Source organism: Pelobates fuscus, chromosome 13, assembly GCF_036172605.1.
Source record: "Pelobates fuscus isolate aPelFus1 chromosome 13, aPelFus1.pri, whole genome shotgun sequence".
In the NCBI taxonomy this organism is placed as follows: Eukaryota; Metazoa; Chordata; class Amphibia; order Anura; family Pelobatidae; genus Pelobates; species Pelobates fuscus.
Genome location: NC_086329.1, coordinates 104,925,279 through 104,941,538, shown reverse-complemented (window position 1 = coordinate 104,941,538; position 16,260 = coordinate 104,925,279). Strand labels below are relative to the sequence as shown.

At 41.3% G+C, this 16,260-nt stretch overlaps 1 protein-coding gene across 2 annotated transcripts in view; it reads left to right on the top strand.

The window, feature by feature from the left end:
- Positions 1-16,260, top strand: part of ADAMTSL4 (ADAMTS like 4) — a 131,424-nt gene that overhangs the window by 10,644 nt on the left and 104,520 nt on the right. For both annotated transcript variants that reach the window (XM_063439934.1, XM_063439933.1), the window contains exon 2: positions 10,634-10,737. The gene's annotated coding sequence lies outside the window, so the exon portion shown is untranslated. The remainder of the gene's footprint in view (positions 1-10,633; positions 10,738-16,260) is intronic.

Sequence of the window (16,260 nt, the reverse complement as noted above, 5' to 3'; positions counted from 1 at the left end):
CTGTCATATACCTCATATCAGACCTCTGCTCTGGCTGTGATCGGGGACCCTGCTTTGAGCTGGCAGGGAGATCAGTAGATCTGCTTGAGGGGGGCTTAGTTGTTTCCACCTTTATCAGTTTCCTTTGTGGTCCCCCTTAGCCACACTTAGAATCCCATTTTAACAAGACATTCCCAGTTTGCCATCTAATACACCCCTGTTGTAAGACTTTGTTGACAAGCCTAACTTGCATTAGAAACCTAATAATTTCTAGCAGTTTACAATCAATTCTTGTCATATTATTTAATTTATTTTCTTGTTCCGTTCCCCATTCATATTTTAATGTAGTTCGCACAAGACCTTTTTTTTCCCCTTTAACTACATCTTGCCACCCTCGCCAATTGCATTTGTGTTGCGCTACAGACTTTTCTGATGTCATTGTTGAGCTTACATAACCCCAACTTAACAACTTGCCTAAAGCGCCATAGTTCTTTGCCGTGAGTTATATCCTTTGGCAAGATGCAGGAGGCATTAGGCTGCCAGTGAATTCCATAATATGATGTCACAAGTACGCTCCCTGCCATCATTTTAATGGTGTTTCTTTAAATTTTATTATTTTATCCTTTTGGATACAAATCACTTATTACAGCTTTTTGGCTTTGAAATAAACTTATGGTGATATACAAAAAGCACAAGGTTTGTGTATCTATTATTGGCATCATTGCCACACAGTCACATTAACCCATGTGAACAGACATCACAACTTGCAAATACACATTTTTGGCTATAGATGTAATGGCAACGTGCATGCATCCTGCAAATCCCATATTCCTGTACAGTTATAACCTCATGGATCTGGCACCTTGTACAGAGATATTTTGTTATCCACAGAATTCATGTCTCTGTCTGTCTGTCTGTCTGTCTGTCTGTCTTGAAAAAAGTCCAGGCAGGACTAAAACGTTCACTATTGTTTTCATGAATTTGAATTGTAAATCCTATGAATGTGCTCATCTTGGAAATGTTATATCTGTGGCTGGAGTTTTCCACAGAGGTACTGACAAGACTAGGGAGCTGGAGTGTGGGGCATACTATTTTTATATATCTCTATCTCTGTGTTTTAATCTTTATTAGAACAGATTGTAAGCTGTGTGAGGGTGTTGGGTAATATTCTTACTTGCTATGCTATACATGCAGTTTCACCATACTATTTTCTGACATGATCACTGGTCTATTAGAGATATTGGTGGCCCCTATTTAATCATACCGAATAAAGAAAATATTCAACAAAGAAACAAACGTAACATTATAAATATGGAGTTTTGACATATCGGTCTTAAACATGGCTTCATTGTTGGGGCCATATAAACTTATAAACTGTGCCAAAAAGCCCAAATGAAGTATTCTTAAAGGACCCTGGCTGCATTTCTGCAAATTTAATGTTTTGTATTGCTCCTAAAAGAGCAATGCCAGAGATTGCAGGCTGGAGAGATACTATATCTTCAATGGAGACAGGTTTGTCTGTGCAATAGGCCGGGTAAATCAAGCTGGGAAATTGCCAGAGCCCAACAAATACCCTCCAAGATGTGTGGGCATGGAGCCTAGAAACACTTTATTGACACCCAGATACTAATGCCATTAAATCGGTTACATCCTGCATCAATGTTTCTGTCCTCGATTGACTCAGTTCAGTAATCCGCTGACCTAACCTGCCCTCCGTAATATCGCTAATAAAACGGTTACGCAGGTTGTGTTTTCTTTCTCATTTAGCAGAATGAATCACATTGTTGGATGTATACTGATTTTGGATCTGGTCCCTGTAACTCAAGGAACATTTCCACGCTCTGAGATTTTACTACTGTGTACACAGTGAGGTGCCAGGAGTGCTCACAATACGTGACCCGCCTGACCTTCTGATCTTGCATCAAATATAGTGATATTACGTCGTCCTTAGTTAACCTGTCAGTTGCTCCCATGCTGTTCTAAAGAGCCACTTAAATTTATTTTACATTGATTTTGATTTGCCTACTATAATTAAGTGGGGTGCGTTATCTACGTATCCTAAGGCCAGTTTTAGGAAAATAATCTGTCCAGACGCATGCTCGCTGGAAGCTTGTGCTTTCACACCTCTCTCAGAATTCTATGTGATTTCCAACCTACATCACTCTGTTCATCCTTTGCAGTCGCCTGCCATTTTATAACACCCCTTTTCATACACTACCTGTTGTTTTCTAAATGAGAATACCTAGTCGTGGACTGTACTTTTTTGCTATTTAAAGGAATGCTCAGATTAAATTGAGAGGGGGGGGTATATATCTAAAAATGGATTACAAATGTTGCAGACCTGATTTCTGCAGCCTTTGCAGGCCCTCCCCTCTTTTTTAAGCATGTAATTTGGGCTTTCCTGTACTCAATGAGCTGTAATACAGCTGTTAACACGGCAGGCCTGTTTTATATGTTGGTTCTGTAGATGTAACGGTACCCGAAGAAAACCTCCTTGGCTCTTTGAGTGATGGGCACAGCAAGCGGAGGTGCTTTTATATGTCTGGAATGTTCCTTTAAGAACTCCTCAGCATGGTGACTTTAGTTTAATTTAAGTTTTTGTGTGTGTTTTTTATTTTTTTATTTTTTATGACTCTTTTAATCTTTTTTAAGCTACCTAAGACAGTTTTATCTTTTGTAGGGAGACTGCCTATTTTCCTGGGTTACCAAAAGTTGCTTTCTGTTTGCTGTACCCGGGAATAAATGGAGGTCCCATGTGAGACGTTCCTCGTGATTGGCTTGGGCACACTCTGGAAATGATTTAATTTAATGTAGGACAGAGGTATAAAATGGAATAGCCGCTTAGTCTATGTAAAAAATGAATGCTTGTTTGTCAAAACAAAACCTTGCAAATCAATTTCAGCTTCCGCACAACATGCATAGCAGATTCCAAGCTTTTGGGAATAGTCAATCATATCTTAATAACACTTTTGATTTTTGTCCATTTCTTGCACTGTAAGGGTTACAGGAATTTTAAAGGCTGGGGGGGTTGTCATTGTTTTAACGCTACTGGGGGACAAACTCCTGACGTTTGACATCCACTGAGAATGCATTCCATCTGCCTGAGTTTACACTGCGTCACTGGGAGTGAGAGCAAGCAAGGGAGGGGTTACATATAGACCATATGGGACAAATTAAGTCAGCGCTATTGTACAGTATAACTCTTCTTTATAGCTAAAACAAAAATTCTATGCATCCAAATACAGGCTACCCCTTATTAACTCTGCAGGGAAGTGACGGAGTTACTGCAAAGCGATATTTATTTAGTTTAACATGTTTTTGGTAAATATTCACCTGGCAAAACGTCTCTTATATTAAACTGTATCCTGCCCTTATTTTAAGGATATCTGAAAAATCCACTTGTAACCATAGGTAGATGGGTCATTGTATATTAGCACAAGGTGGAGTGTAAGCAGAAAAGCAGTTTGTGTTAGTGACCCAGTAATTCTATACATGCAGAACGTTCTAGGGACTGAAGTCATGAAATGTGCAGAGCAGTGCATGTTTATTCTCCCTGCTGTGTATCTTAATCCTTGGTTCTGGATCCAATATTGAATCTCATTCTGTTTTATTGGAATAAGGTTATTGCATTTATTAGATCACATAACACTGCTCACACTATATAGGTTACTGTACCAGCGCTATCTTACTCAGTGCAGTGGAAACCCATCTGACTCTGTAAATGTATTATGTAGCATAGATCACTAGGCCAAGGACATGGATAGGATTTGGGTCCTTGGCAAAAAAATAAACAGAAAACTACTGGTTCATATAGCCATTCTAGGGTAACATTGTAGAGTGGAGCAGTCGCCATGGGAACCTGTGGAATATTCCTGCTGACTGCTCTGTTTTAAGAGCTTTGCTCCAAAACCCACAGGTAGCTAGCCGTATTTAGATGCCAAGTGTACCCTCTATTCAGGAGCAAAGAGTTACATAGTTACATAGCTGAAAAGAGACTTGCGTCCATCAAGTTCAGCCTTCCTCACATTTGTTTTTTGCTATTGATCCAAAAGAAGGCAAAAAAAAAAACCAGTTTGAAGCACAATTTTGCAACAAGCTAGGAGAAAAATTCCTTCTTGACCCCAGAATGGCAGTCAGATTTATCCTTGGATCAAGTAGTTATTACCCTACATTGAAAGATTATAGAGAATTCCACATCCTTCTTGTTCTTACAGTAAAAAAAACCCTTTCCTTTGCCTTAGACAAAATCTTCTTTCTTCCAGTCTAAACGCATGATCTCGTGTCCTATGTAAAGTCCGGTTTGTGAATAGATTTCCACACAATGGTTTGTATTGGCCCCGAATATATTTGTATAATGTTATCATATCCCCTCTCAGGTGACGTTTTTCTAAACTAAATAGGTTTAAATGTGTTAACCTTTCTTAATAGCTGATATGTTCCATTCCTTTTATTAATTTTGTAGCCCGTCTCTGCACTTTTTCTAGTGCCATAATATCCTTCTTTAGAAAAGGTGCCCAAAATTGCACAGCATATTCAATATGTGGTCTTACCAGTGATTTATAAAGAGGCAAAATGATATTCTCGTCCCGAGAATGAATGCCCTTTTTCATGCATGACAATACCTTACTGGCCTTGGCCACTGCTGATTGACATTGCACATTGTTGCATAGTTTGTTGTCTATAACAATTCCCAAGTCCTTTCGTGTGTTGTTATCCCTAATTCACTTCCAATAAGGTACGTTGCTTGTGTGTTCTTTACGCTTAGTTCCTTAAGTACACGTGGATGGATACCGTCAGGCCCTGGAGCTTTGTTTTGTATTAACTTTCTTTAGTTGCTGCAGCACCTTGTGCTGTGAAATTCTACAGGTAAAATATTTGAGGAGAGCCTTTTTCTCCTCTTGTCTGTAAACATTGTATATAACTTGTTAATTGGTCTCATGGAATGTTGGAGCTTTTTAAAAATATAATAAATTTATAAAAGATCCCTGTTATTGGCGGATTCTTCCTTTTCATATGACACGATAACCTCCTTCAGTTAATATAGTGAAGGGCTGATCCCTCTGACCTACAGCTTTTTGCTCTTGGTGTCCGTGGTGGTTGCGTGTTTTTTCACCTGTCAATAGATTTGGGAACACTTGTCATTAAGCAATTAATAAGGATTTAATCATAATCAGGATGCGTAGGAAAAGGCATTTAAAATGCACTTTACAAAGTTCTAAGTTAAACAAGTATCTATAAAGTATTCATTAACACGACATCCATCCATATTGTGAGCTTAGCCTTCAGATCACTCAGCGCAGACGGATCCTTTTATGGCTGGTGGTTCTAGATTGTAGGAAACAGGAATTTCCACGTAGACTCTTGATGCCTGTGCTTGATAGAGACCTATCCTGTTATGGTTTTGACTTTGAGTTTAATTAGGGCATGTCATTTGCACCCGTCTCTGTTGAGGTTCAAACAATAGATCCCTCCACTGAATACCAAAGGAAAGTGAGACCCTGCATCGGGTTTAATGTTGCAATCAGATGGTTAAGTAGAATTCTCTCTTTCTCTGAACTTCCACCCTTTCTTAGCTCTGCCGTGGTCCAGGTCTATCTGCTGTCCCCTCCTACATGTTGGCATGTGGTGTATGCAGCCTGAACGACGCGGACTTGCTGTCAAGGTATTTGAGAAGATTAAATCCTGTGTTGCGGTTTGTTCTTGAAAAAAATAAATTATAGTTCTGTTTTCATCAATGTTATCTGAATGCATTTATGCTCACTTGTTTTAGGTCACTGTTAATCCACTAAACAGGGAAATGTGGAGCGCTAGCCAGTGAAGTGCAATGCGATTACTTTAGCCGTGAACTTCTAATTTCCTTTGTAAGTTTTCCAAAATTCTCAGTAGTGAGAATACAATCCTGCTTTGGTAATGCTTTATCCCATAATGTGGTGTCTCGTCGTGCTGTGGGAATGCTCTGGTAATGCGGTGTCCCATAATGCTCTGGTAATGCTGTATGAAATATGCCTGGTTAATTTGAATAGATCTAATTGTAGCTGTGCTCTATAAATCTGTGTGCTCCATTAGTTGACTGGATTTTACTTATTGTCATGGCGGATGTTTTTTTTTTTTTTTAGGGCTGTATATGTAAGTTCAGAAGATTACAATTCTGCCCAGGTGGCTACTCTGTGCTTTGATTAGACTAAAATGGGTGCTCTATTCTGTTTGGGATAAGATGGGGTACTCCTTGCCGTGCTTGTAGTGTGGTGGGGGACGTCTGTACCTGTAGTGAGGTGGGGGACATCTGTGCAGTGCTTTTAATGAAGTGGAACATGCTGTGTGATAGGGGCTTCTGTGCCATGCTTGTAGTGTGGTGAGGGTATCCGTGCCATGGTTGTAGTGAGCCATGGGGCGTCCGTGCCACGGTTGTAGTGCTGTGGGGCGTCCGTGCCACGGTTGTAGTGCTGTGGGGCGTCCGTGCCACGGTTGTAGTGCTGTGGGGTGTCTGTGCCACGGTTGTAGTGCTGTGGGGTGTCTGTGCCACGGTTGTAGTGCTGTGGGGTGTCTGTGCCACGGTTGTAGTGCTGTGGGGTGTCTGTGCCACGGTTGTAGTGCTGTGGGGTGTCTGTGCCATGGTTGTAGTGCTGTGGGGTGTCTGTGCCACGGTTGTAGTGAGCCGTGGGGCTTCCCTGTCATGGTTGTTGTGTTGTGGGGTATCCGTGCCATGGTTGTGTTGTGGGTATCCGTGCCATGGTTGAAGTGAGGTGTGGGCTTCTGCTGTGCTTGGAATAATGTGATGGGCTTTCTGCTGTGCTGGGTGTTAGAGGCGCTATGGGTGTAAGGGGGGGTTAAATTCAGTGTCTTGGACTGGCTGACTGATGCTTTAGATCGGCCAGGGCCCTAAAGAAAGTGTTCTAATGTAAGAGGGATTTTGGAAAGTGCTAGAACCAGGTGGAAGAGCTCTGCAATGTTTTGGCACTCTGTGGTCTCTGATCCTCGTAAACAGACACTGATGCAGTGTATCACATAGATCACTGATGAGCCAAAATCTTACTCATAGTTCCCGATTAAAACCCACAATACGTTACGCAACAAACCATTTGGCCCTTTTAATTTCTACGTATTCCCGTACCTACCTGAACGATTTTGTCAGTTATTTGTTGAACTGAGAAATAAAGAAAATGGGGGGAAAAAAATCCAAAATAACTGAGCTGGAAGATCAGTGAGTTTTACTTTTAATTTTCTCATCTCGTTGTTTACTTTTTCCTAAAACGTGCAACTTTCTTTCCCAGTATCCCTCATTTCAATGAATTAACCCCATGGTCTACAGTTATAAATTCTGAAGTTCTGTTTTGTGTTTTGTCACTGTTGTGCCGTGATAGCTTTTAGATCGCTCCCTGGCTCTTGTAGTACTCTAAATTCCATGATCCTTTGCTACTCATGAGGACATCCTATATTGCGGATCAGTGACAGTTGGAGGCCTGCCTATTGGATATCCCTGTGTTACCTTTCACTGAGACTTAGAAGCTATCTAGGTCCAGCATACAGAGCTGTGGTCAGCCTGTGTAAACAGAGCAAAGTGAAGCGGAGCTGTGTGTATCCCTCTCTTTTTCTTATCTCTAGAGTTTGTGGAGCTATTGTCTTTCTTAACTCTCTTTCACGCCAGTATTAATTGATAGCCTGGCTTCCTGAGGTCTCTCAGTCTGATGATAGATTATGTCATTTTACATTGTTGCAAAGTTTACTCGCCCTTCTGCACGGAGAGAACGAGAGCCCAGATTCCTTCCAAATGGTGCACGGCCTTGCTGTTATTGGTGTGATCTGCCAGGTGGCGTGGGTGATTAATACTTAAAACGTGGTAAAAGCTTACTGTCTGTTCCTATTCTACAAGAACAATGCATGGATAATTCATTTCTTCCTTTCTGAAGTTCAATAAATAATCCGGTTCAGGTTCATGTAGAGATTATACCAATGCTTCACTGATGGCCATCTACATGCCTGCTCAGTGTGGGGTGTTTTTATTTTGGGGTTTAGTCATTAAACGGTGAGCTGTAGCCAATATGAGTTGGATACATCGTTGTAAAATATAGACCAGATTTACAAATTCGATTTATATTTGTTTGGAATGTTTATCAAGCTCAGGGGGTTTATAGTTAAAGGGGAACGGTCGCTTCAAAGGATGATTAATAATAATGTTAAGTTTATTAATAACTATATTTTAATATCTGTTTGTGAGGCCTATCACATAATATGTAGAATCCACATCACTGTATTTACCTCCATGCTGGAACTGTTCTCCTTCAATGCAATGTGTGTCCTGACTCTGCGAGGACTGGGATGACAGTTTTTGCTAAAAACATTCCACAAATTGTATGTGATTTTCCTGGAACTTGTGCAATCATTTTTCCTTCCTGTTTTCTATGAGATTAGTATAATACTATTTAATCTGTGCATCCAGAGTCAATAGTTCCTTGCCAACCCTCGCTTTCTACATTCCCAAGCACGCCATCTCTTATAGAGTGGATTGAAGAGGAGTCTTTATATTTATTTCTCAGTTTTCCCAACAAACTAACCTCAGCTGCACGTCTCTACTTCTTCTTGTAATCTTGAAAGGTGTGGGATAGAAAAGCCGGGCCTTCCTCAATAACACAAACTTGTTAAAGGCTGAATGTGGTGCAGACGCATCATTTTTAGACAGGACCCTTTAAATCTGTTTTGGGGATTTACAGGTAGGCTGAGGCTTGGAGAACGAGTGCCCTTTATGTAGTGTGACAGCACATCTCTTGATCCTGTTAGCTTGCTATATTGCTAGTATTTCTTAACGATATAGACCAATTTGCTAATAAATTGGCAACCTAGATGGGAACTGTGTCAGTCTACTTAACACCTCCTCATAGGCAGATTGTTTGCTTGTGCCCTTAGTAAATCAGATGGAAAAACAATTCATGTGATATATCAACACTTCATCGTCCTTTGCTAAACAGACCTCTCTGTCCATGCTTTTATTTACCTTTAGAGTATTTGCTATGGAAGTCTATTGGAAACTGATGAGCCTGGATCAAACACAGACCACAGGCTGAATAGTCCATGTGCACGTTTGCTGCTCCAGTTGCTAATAGAGAGCTCATTGTAGGAAGTTTAAATCTAAATTAGTCTCCGAGGCGGCGATTGGATTCCTGCTCAATATTTGCAGGCTATTAGTGAGCACTCTCAGCTCTGGGCACTGACCACGTCTCACAAAGGCTTTTTTGTGAAAAATGGCCAAATCCATTCCTTTCTGGGTATTTGCTTAGCGACTGAGAGTTTACACAGCTTGTCTGAAGTTATTTAGTAGGAAATGAATATATTGTCCCTCTTCCAAAACACATCCACTCTCATCTGGTTCTTGCTTTGAATTGGGGCAGGCATTGTGGACGTGTACACATTGCTCCCCAAAAACTGATTATATTCAGAATCTAAGTTGTTGCAAATACACCACGCAATGCTCTGCTTTGAAATGTCCATGAATATTACGTAATCCCACGATGAGACCCACTTAAAACAGATTTCTCTTTTCCACACCTTTGGCTTTGGTGTAGTAATGAAACATGCACACAGGTCACTTAAGGAAGTATTTCACGCTTTGTTCTGAGTCTGAAATGCTTTTAGCAATGTATAAAATGTTAGTTTTGGAAGATAATTGGAATCCACCGCTTAGAAATGTGAAAACTATTGAGTGACGGATCATTCAGCAGGACTTTGGGAAAGTGAACAGGAGAGAAATTCTTAATTCAGGTATTTTCTGCTGGTGGTCAGCCCTTACATGTGACTGTTACATTAGATTTCCAGCTAGTAACTGCTAGACACTGAACTATGGGGTCACGTAGAACAATTATGGTATATTTTCTTAGCAAAGGTTGCAACCTTACCTTCTTCAGTTTCCCTGGCTTCCAGGCAGGCCAAGAAATTCTAGTGCAAACTCCCGAAGTCATTAAATACATTATTGGTGAAATATTTAAATGGAAAAGAATACGTATTTGAAAGTTTCCATATATTAGACCTTGATAAAAAAAGGCTGATCAGTTAAACATTATTTGCTATACATTATTCAAATCAAAGTTTTAGCTGACCTGTAGAGCAAAATATATTTTCATATTTCTAATATTTCTTCCCATTTTGGATGCCCCCCAAGGTGCACTGTGGGCGTGAGGTAGTTGGCAAACTTGGCCATTGTCAAGACGAGCCGTTTCCCGTGTTACTAGACTGTTCAGAGTCACTATTGGATATGGGCCATGCAGACGTTGTATACACAAGCTTTCCCACCTGTAACCGCATAGACCAGTACTTGGAGGATGCCGTGAAACATTGAGATTGGAGTTCCTCTGGCTTAGTGGGATATCTAAAGTCATAGAATAGTATAAATATATTTTCTATTCTGACAAAGCCTAGTTCCACTAAAGCTTCAACCTGTATTTGTATCTATTGGTAACAAAATAAATCTTAGGATTTAAAGTGTTGTTTGTTCCCTTGAGGTGAGATTACGCCTTTCGGCAGTGATTAATCTTCTTGATCAGTGGGCGGAAGGGTGTCCTAACATCAGAAGACGTCTTTATAGTAAACGTGTGTTTGGTAAACAGAGCTGTAGGTTTCTCAGAAGCTGAACTTTGAACTTCCCTTTTTCCTCTGTGTTTTACAGAGCCAAATTAAGAATAGTACGTGTCAGTCAGCAGCACATTCAAGAAATCCCCAGTTTGCAAGCAAAAGGCTCTCTTCATCAGGAGTCCTACTCTGGAGAAGCAGGTGAGATAATTACATTCATATTCAAACCCGATCTGTTAAGAAGATTTATATTTCAATTCAGACTATGCAAGTCATTTTGTTAGATCGTCACACTAGCGTTTTTGCATGCGCACAGAAATGCATAGTATTTGTGAACATTTTATAAAAATGCAACACATACTTCTAGAAACACACTTCTTGCAAACTGCATAAACCACACGTCTATTTCATGAAATATCCCACGCACCAATAAGTGCTGATTCACTTGTGCTCATTATATGCAACTACCATGTGCACCGATTTCATGATGGCTGCATGCGCCATGCGCTCTCATTACATGGCCACCTCACACGCACCCATTACTTACAGTGACCAATGGCGTGCAGTCGTGACATATCCACCCAACACGAGCATGATTTCTTACACTAACCCATAACACAGATGCCTCACACTCCCCTATTACATGCATGCTCCACTCCCTGAACATACACACATTTCTGTAATGCTTTTTAAATGATGGTGCCTTTTTAAATATTCAAAGGAATACTAAAGCATTATGAATTCAAACTTTATCTTCTAATACTTTCATGTCACTGTCCCTAGTTATATCTTTCCTCACCCCCCCAGGTCCCATGGCATCGTTCACTTCAGTGATGGAGCCTCACTCTGGCCATTGCAATGAATTGGCCTTGGTGACTTAAGTGGTTGTTTAGGGTTCTCAAACTCAATCCGAAAACTCTCCTCTTTAATGCACCAAAACTTGTGGTCTAATCCCAGTGGGCAGCAGAATCTCAAACCGCTGGTGCTCCATTCTCAATTTTCCTTTCACAAATTTGAAGGATATATTAATCCGGATGCCTTGATCGTTTTGTAACTTAGAAGAGTTAAGATACTGCGGATGTCTCTTCGGGGGATGGGACAAGGTCTGTGTAATTTGCATTAAAAGGAAAATGTTTGGAATTTAACCTATTGACGATATTTAGCTTGAATGCTGGAAGAACTCCTTACACATGCTTGACAAGAGGATGGAACTTAAATGAATGTACTCGTTTGACTTGCCCTTGGATTGACTTGATGAAGGACAGCAATAGCTTGTGTTAAACAACTTTCATCACTCATCTGTATTCCAAAACAACTTTATTTTTTTTAGTATTTCATTGAAAACTGCTAGTTTCCAAACAGTAGTGATTTTTACACAAAGCCAGCTGTGTTTACTGAATGTCATGAGCCTGTTTGTGTGTGTGTTTTTTTTATCTGGAAATAAAACCGGACGCATAGAGGAGTCTACAAGAAATGTTCATAAATAAAAAAAAACTTTAAGGGCATCTTTTCTAAAACCCCAAAACCAAACGTACAATAAGATGCTGTCCTATTTTGTTTTGATGACCTCCTGCTGTGTTAGACATCCACAGAATACCAGCCTCTTCAAAACCTCCTTCACCGCTCTCTACAACGACACATGTAGCAGCAGCCAACACATTCCAAGTGCAATTTGTCGGGAGGTTAATAGCTTCAGGGCTCACTGTGAAACCTTAGTATAGCCCTGTATTTGTTCCTCTCAACCTTCTGGTCCGAAGACTGCTGACCAGTATATTGCAATTTATTTCCAAAAGCACTGACTCTCAAAGGGTTTAAATATTTATTTAAAGCATCTCACAAATTTACATGCAGTATGGAGCCTACAATAAAAATGTTAGGTCACCTTTTTCTCGCCGATCTCTTCCAAGATCCATCCTGGGTCTATTCACTTAATGCCCATTTGGAATTTGAATTGTAAAACTAAGGCCGTAGCAGTGGATTTGTAAACTTGGCACTAGACTCAGTGTGGCCATTTATTTAAGGCTGATTTTTATTTTTCTATATTTTTTTATTTATTTATTACTAGTATTTATAAAGCGCCAACAGATTCCGCAGTGCTGTACAATTAGTGGAGAACGTACAATATACACAGACAAATACGAGAGGTAGAGAAAGCCCTGCCTGTAAGCTGATATTTAGCCATTGGAGCTCTTTATACAAAGTGCTTAGCTAGATAGCCTGTGAGCTTACAATCTAAAGGATACAATGGGGATTTGAGACAAAAGGTAGCAGGGGAAATTTGGAGGTGATGGCTAAAAGAGTTAGCAGAGAGTAGCAGCTACTGGTAAAATACATGGGGAAAGAAGAGGTAATAGAGTGAGAATCTCAAACCGCTGGTGGAACATGCTATATATTTAGGGGGAACCTGTGTGGGTGGGAGGACCACCAGTCACTGCTTAGTGTATAAACCAAACTGTGTATTATTTCTGGACAAGTCATTTAAGCATCTCTCTTGCAAAAACCTTGTGTCCTCAGATGTTTGTGAGATGCATTTCCCATGGTGCCCAGCCAGCTCTCCAGTGGCTCCTCTAATGTCCTCATTGCCTTTTTGAAGACAAAGCATTGGCATATCTCCTATTTGGATTTTTGATGGTTGATCTACTGCTGGTGTTAAACCTTGCTGGTGTTTAGAGGAAAAAAAGCTGCAGGCATTATCCAGTAGAATTTACCTTCAGAAAGATTTTTGATCTTTTATTTTTTTTATATTCTTTATTTTTGACGTGCAGTTATAACATTACAGCATATTGTGCGACACCAGCAATAAAAAACAAGTTAATGAACAAAATAGGTAACAGTGTGGCTGTAGGGTTGTACCTTTTTATATATTACGTCTTAATGTAGTTAGTATGGGAATGTATATGGTAAAGGTAAAGTGTTTCTTCCTATGCCCCTTGATGTTAAGGGTGTATGTTAGAGAAAGTTGCTTGGAAGAGTCTAGTGTAGCCTGTAGCTTGGGCCCCCAGGGAAATGTACTCTGGTCTGGAGGGTGGACCTCTATATGTATGTTTCGGGTGCTAATTATCCCACTGCCGAGGTAGTAGTACATGTGATATTCTATTGTGGAACAGTGGGGGTGTTGGGGGAGGTTCTTGTAATTGTGAGGAGTGCCTGGTAGGTATGGTTAAGGCTCAGTCACTCGCACAAAACAATAAGTTGTTTATACAGGCCGCTGGGAGGTCTTCGGCGCCTTCAGCACACCGACTTTGTTGCAGGACTTTCCCTTTGGGCCGCTGGTATGAATGGTGTGATCCTCTCTGGGTCCCAGGATGTAGATGTCGACTGGGTTGTGGTCTCAGCAGCTGTTGCGGTTACTCCCAATTGGAGCAGGATGTTCAGTATTTCAGAGGCTTTCCGGACTCTCACTGGTCCCGTTTCCTGGGTAATGATTAGGCAGCGAGGTGTACCCCATTTGTATGGTATTTTGCTTGCCACCAGTGTCTGTGTTAGTGGACGCAGGGATCTCCGCCAGTCCATGGTGGCCTTAGATAGATCCGGATAGAAGGTGAGCTCCTCGAATCGTAGTGGTGTCATGTGGCGGACTGTCGCCATGAAGGCTGTGCGATCTTGCCCCTGCTGGAACCGGAGGATTGTATCTCTGTTTGGTCGTTGTGTTCCCGTAGCGGGTCCCGCTATACGGTGCCATCCGTCCAGTGTCATAGCCTTTGCTTGTTTAGCAGAGAAGAGCTTGGTGAGCAATCTGCGGAAGAGGTGTGGGAATTCAGCCACCTCCATAGTGTCAGGTAGGCCGCGGACCTTAATAATCTTCCATCTCCGTTTATCTTCAAGAGCTGCCATGTGTTCATCGGAGCGTGCTTGTGAGTGTTGGAGTTTGGCTAGGCTCCAGGGTGGCAATTTGGGTCTTGTGCGCAGCTGAGGTGCGCTCTGCATTGTGGAGACAGGCTGAGAACCCATTTACCTCCTCCCGGAACTGCCCGATGTCGGCTGCAATGTTGCGGCGGAGTTCAGCCAGAGAGTCCTCTGTGACTGGAGGCTTAACCGGTTGTTTTTGCGGTGAGTGCTGTACTTTGTTAGGGAGCTGGGCTTCATAGGGCACCTCACCGGATAAGGATTCCTCACTGGTGGTGCGTGATGGGGCATCCGATAGCGGCGCCATGACAGGCCTCTGTGTGGAGTGCGGCCTCCACAGTAAATTGCCGATATCGGCCGTGGATGGAGGTCGATCTGGCTTGCTTTTCTTATTTTTACGTCACATGACAGGTGGGGAGTCTCTGGCTTTGGAGGTTTCTGTTTTTTTATTGAGAATTTTTTCCTTTTTGGTGGCGTTTTGCTCGGAGCTGCAGTAATGTGCGTCTTGCTAGTATGGCTGTTCGCCTCCCCCCCCCCCCCCCCCCCCATTTTTGACCTTTTACACGAATCCTCAAATTGTCATTACATTGAGTTTATTGCTTTAGTAAAAACCTTAGTCAAGGATTTATTTCATCTGACAATTATTATCTTAGAAATGAACTTGGAGCAGTTTAGCTGAATACTTCAATCATAATGAGTGACTGGAGAGAGATGGATTTGATGATCAGAAAATATCTGCATGGCCCTGTTCATGTACCTTTAGGGGCCATTTAACTAAATGAGCGAACTGCTGTCCTATATTAGACATTCTCTCCAAATTATATTGTAATCCCTCTGTTTTCCATCTTATTATCCAGTTATTTTATTTTTCTGTGAGTGCACTGGTAAATTATGCCCTTTATTTTTTTCCCCGATTTTTTAATTTTATTTATTTTTTACCGTTCCTGTGCGTAATGCAGACATGTCTAATATTAAAGCACAGTGTTATTGTGTGACTCAGTATCACCGTAGTGATAAAATATTGTCCTTACGTGTTTTTTCCTCTTATTTGAATTTAAGTATGCAGTTTGTATAATCTCTCATCTCTGACTAATGTGCCTGCGTTCAGAAAGGCAATAAGTCATTTCCAGGAAAACCCAATTTAGTAACGCATGTTCAATTTCTTCTTCCAGTTCCACTTTCCTGACCCTTGTGCATGCTAGTTAAGCCTTATCTGAGATCGAGCATATGTGGTTAATTCACAAAACTCCCAAGTTGTGAAGAGACATTTTAGAGGTCTCTGTGTGTAACACATATACAGATTTTCCCAAGACCAGTAAATGGAGAATCTCTGAGGTCCACAACTGGCAAATAGTTAAATCTAGAGCGGTTTCTGGGCTGTTCAGCGGGTGATTTGTACGGACTCTGGTAGTTGGTTACCCAATAGTGAGTTGAGATGTGTTAACTGACTTGTGGAACTTAGGCTACAAACATCACCTCCTTTAAGACTGTATCTCGAATGTGTTGGCTTAGATGTAAGCAACATGTTATTGGCCCACCACAATCCCTTGGGTAGGGGAAGATCTCTCCGGGCACCAAAACATCTTCATCAGAATTAAGTTGTTATGGTGCAAGGAGGTCCTGAGTGCTGATTTACCTAAAGTCTTCAAGATCCCAATCGCTCTGCTCCTCAACTTGCTCTCCAGGTTCAAGGCTTCAATCAGAAAGCTTCAAACCCTGCACAGCTGATTGGCTGAGACTGACAGCTTGTGATCTGAGCCTGTCAGTAGCTCTCCATTGAGACAAGCTATGTATCTTCCTCACTCTCTTTTCTCAATGGTGAGATACTGATAGGATGAGAACTCTCGGTTCCCTATCTGGCATTGTCAAGAGCTCTGC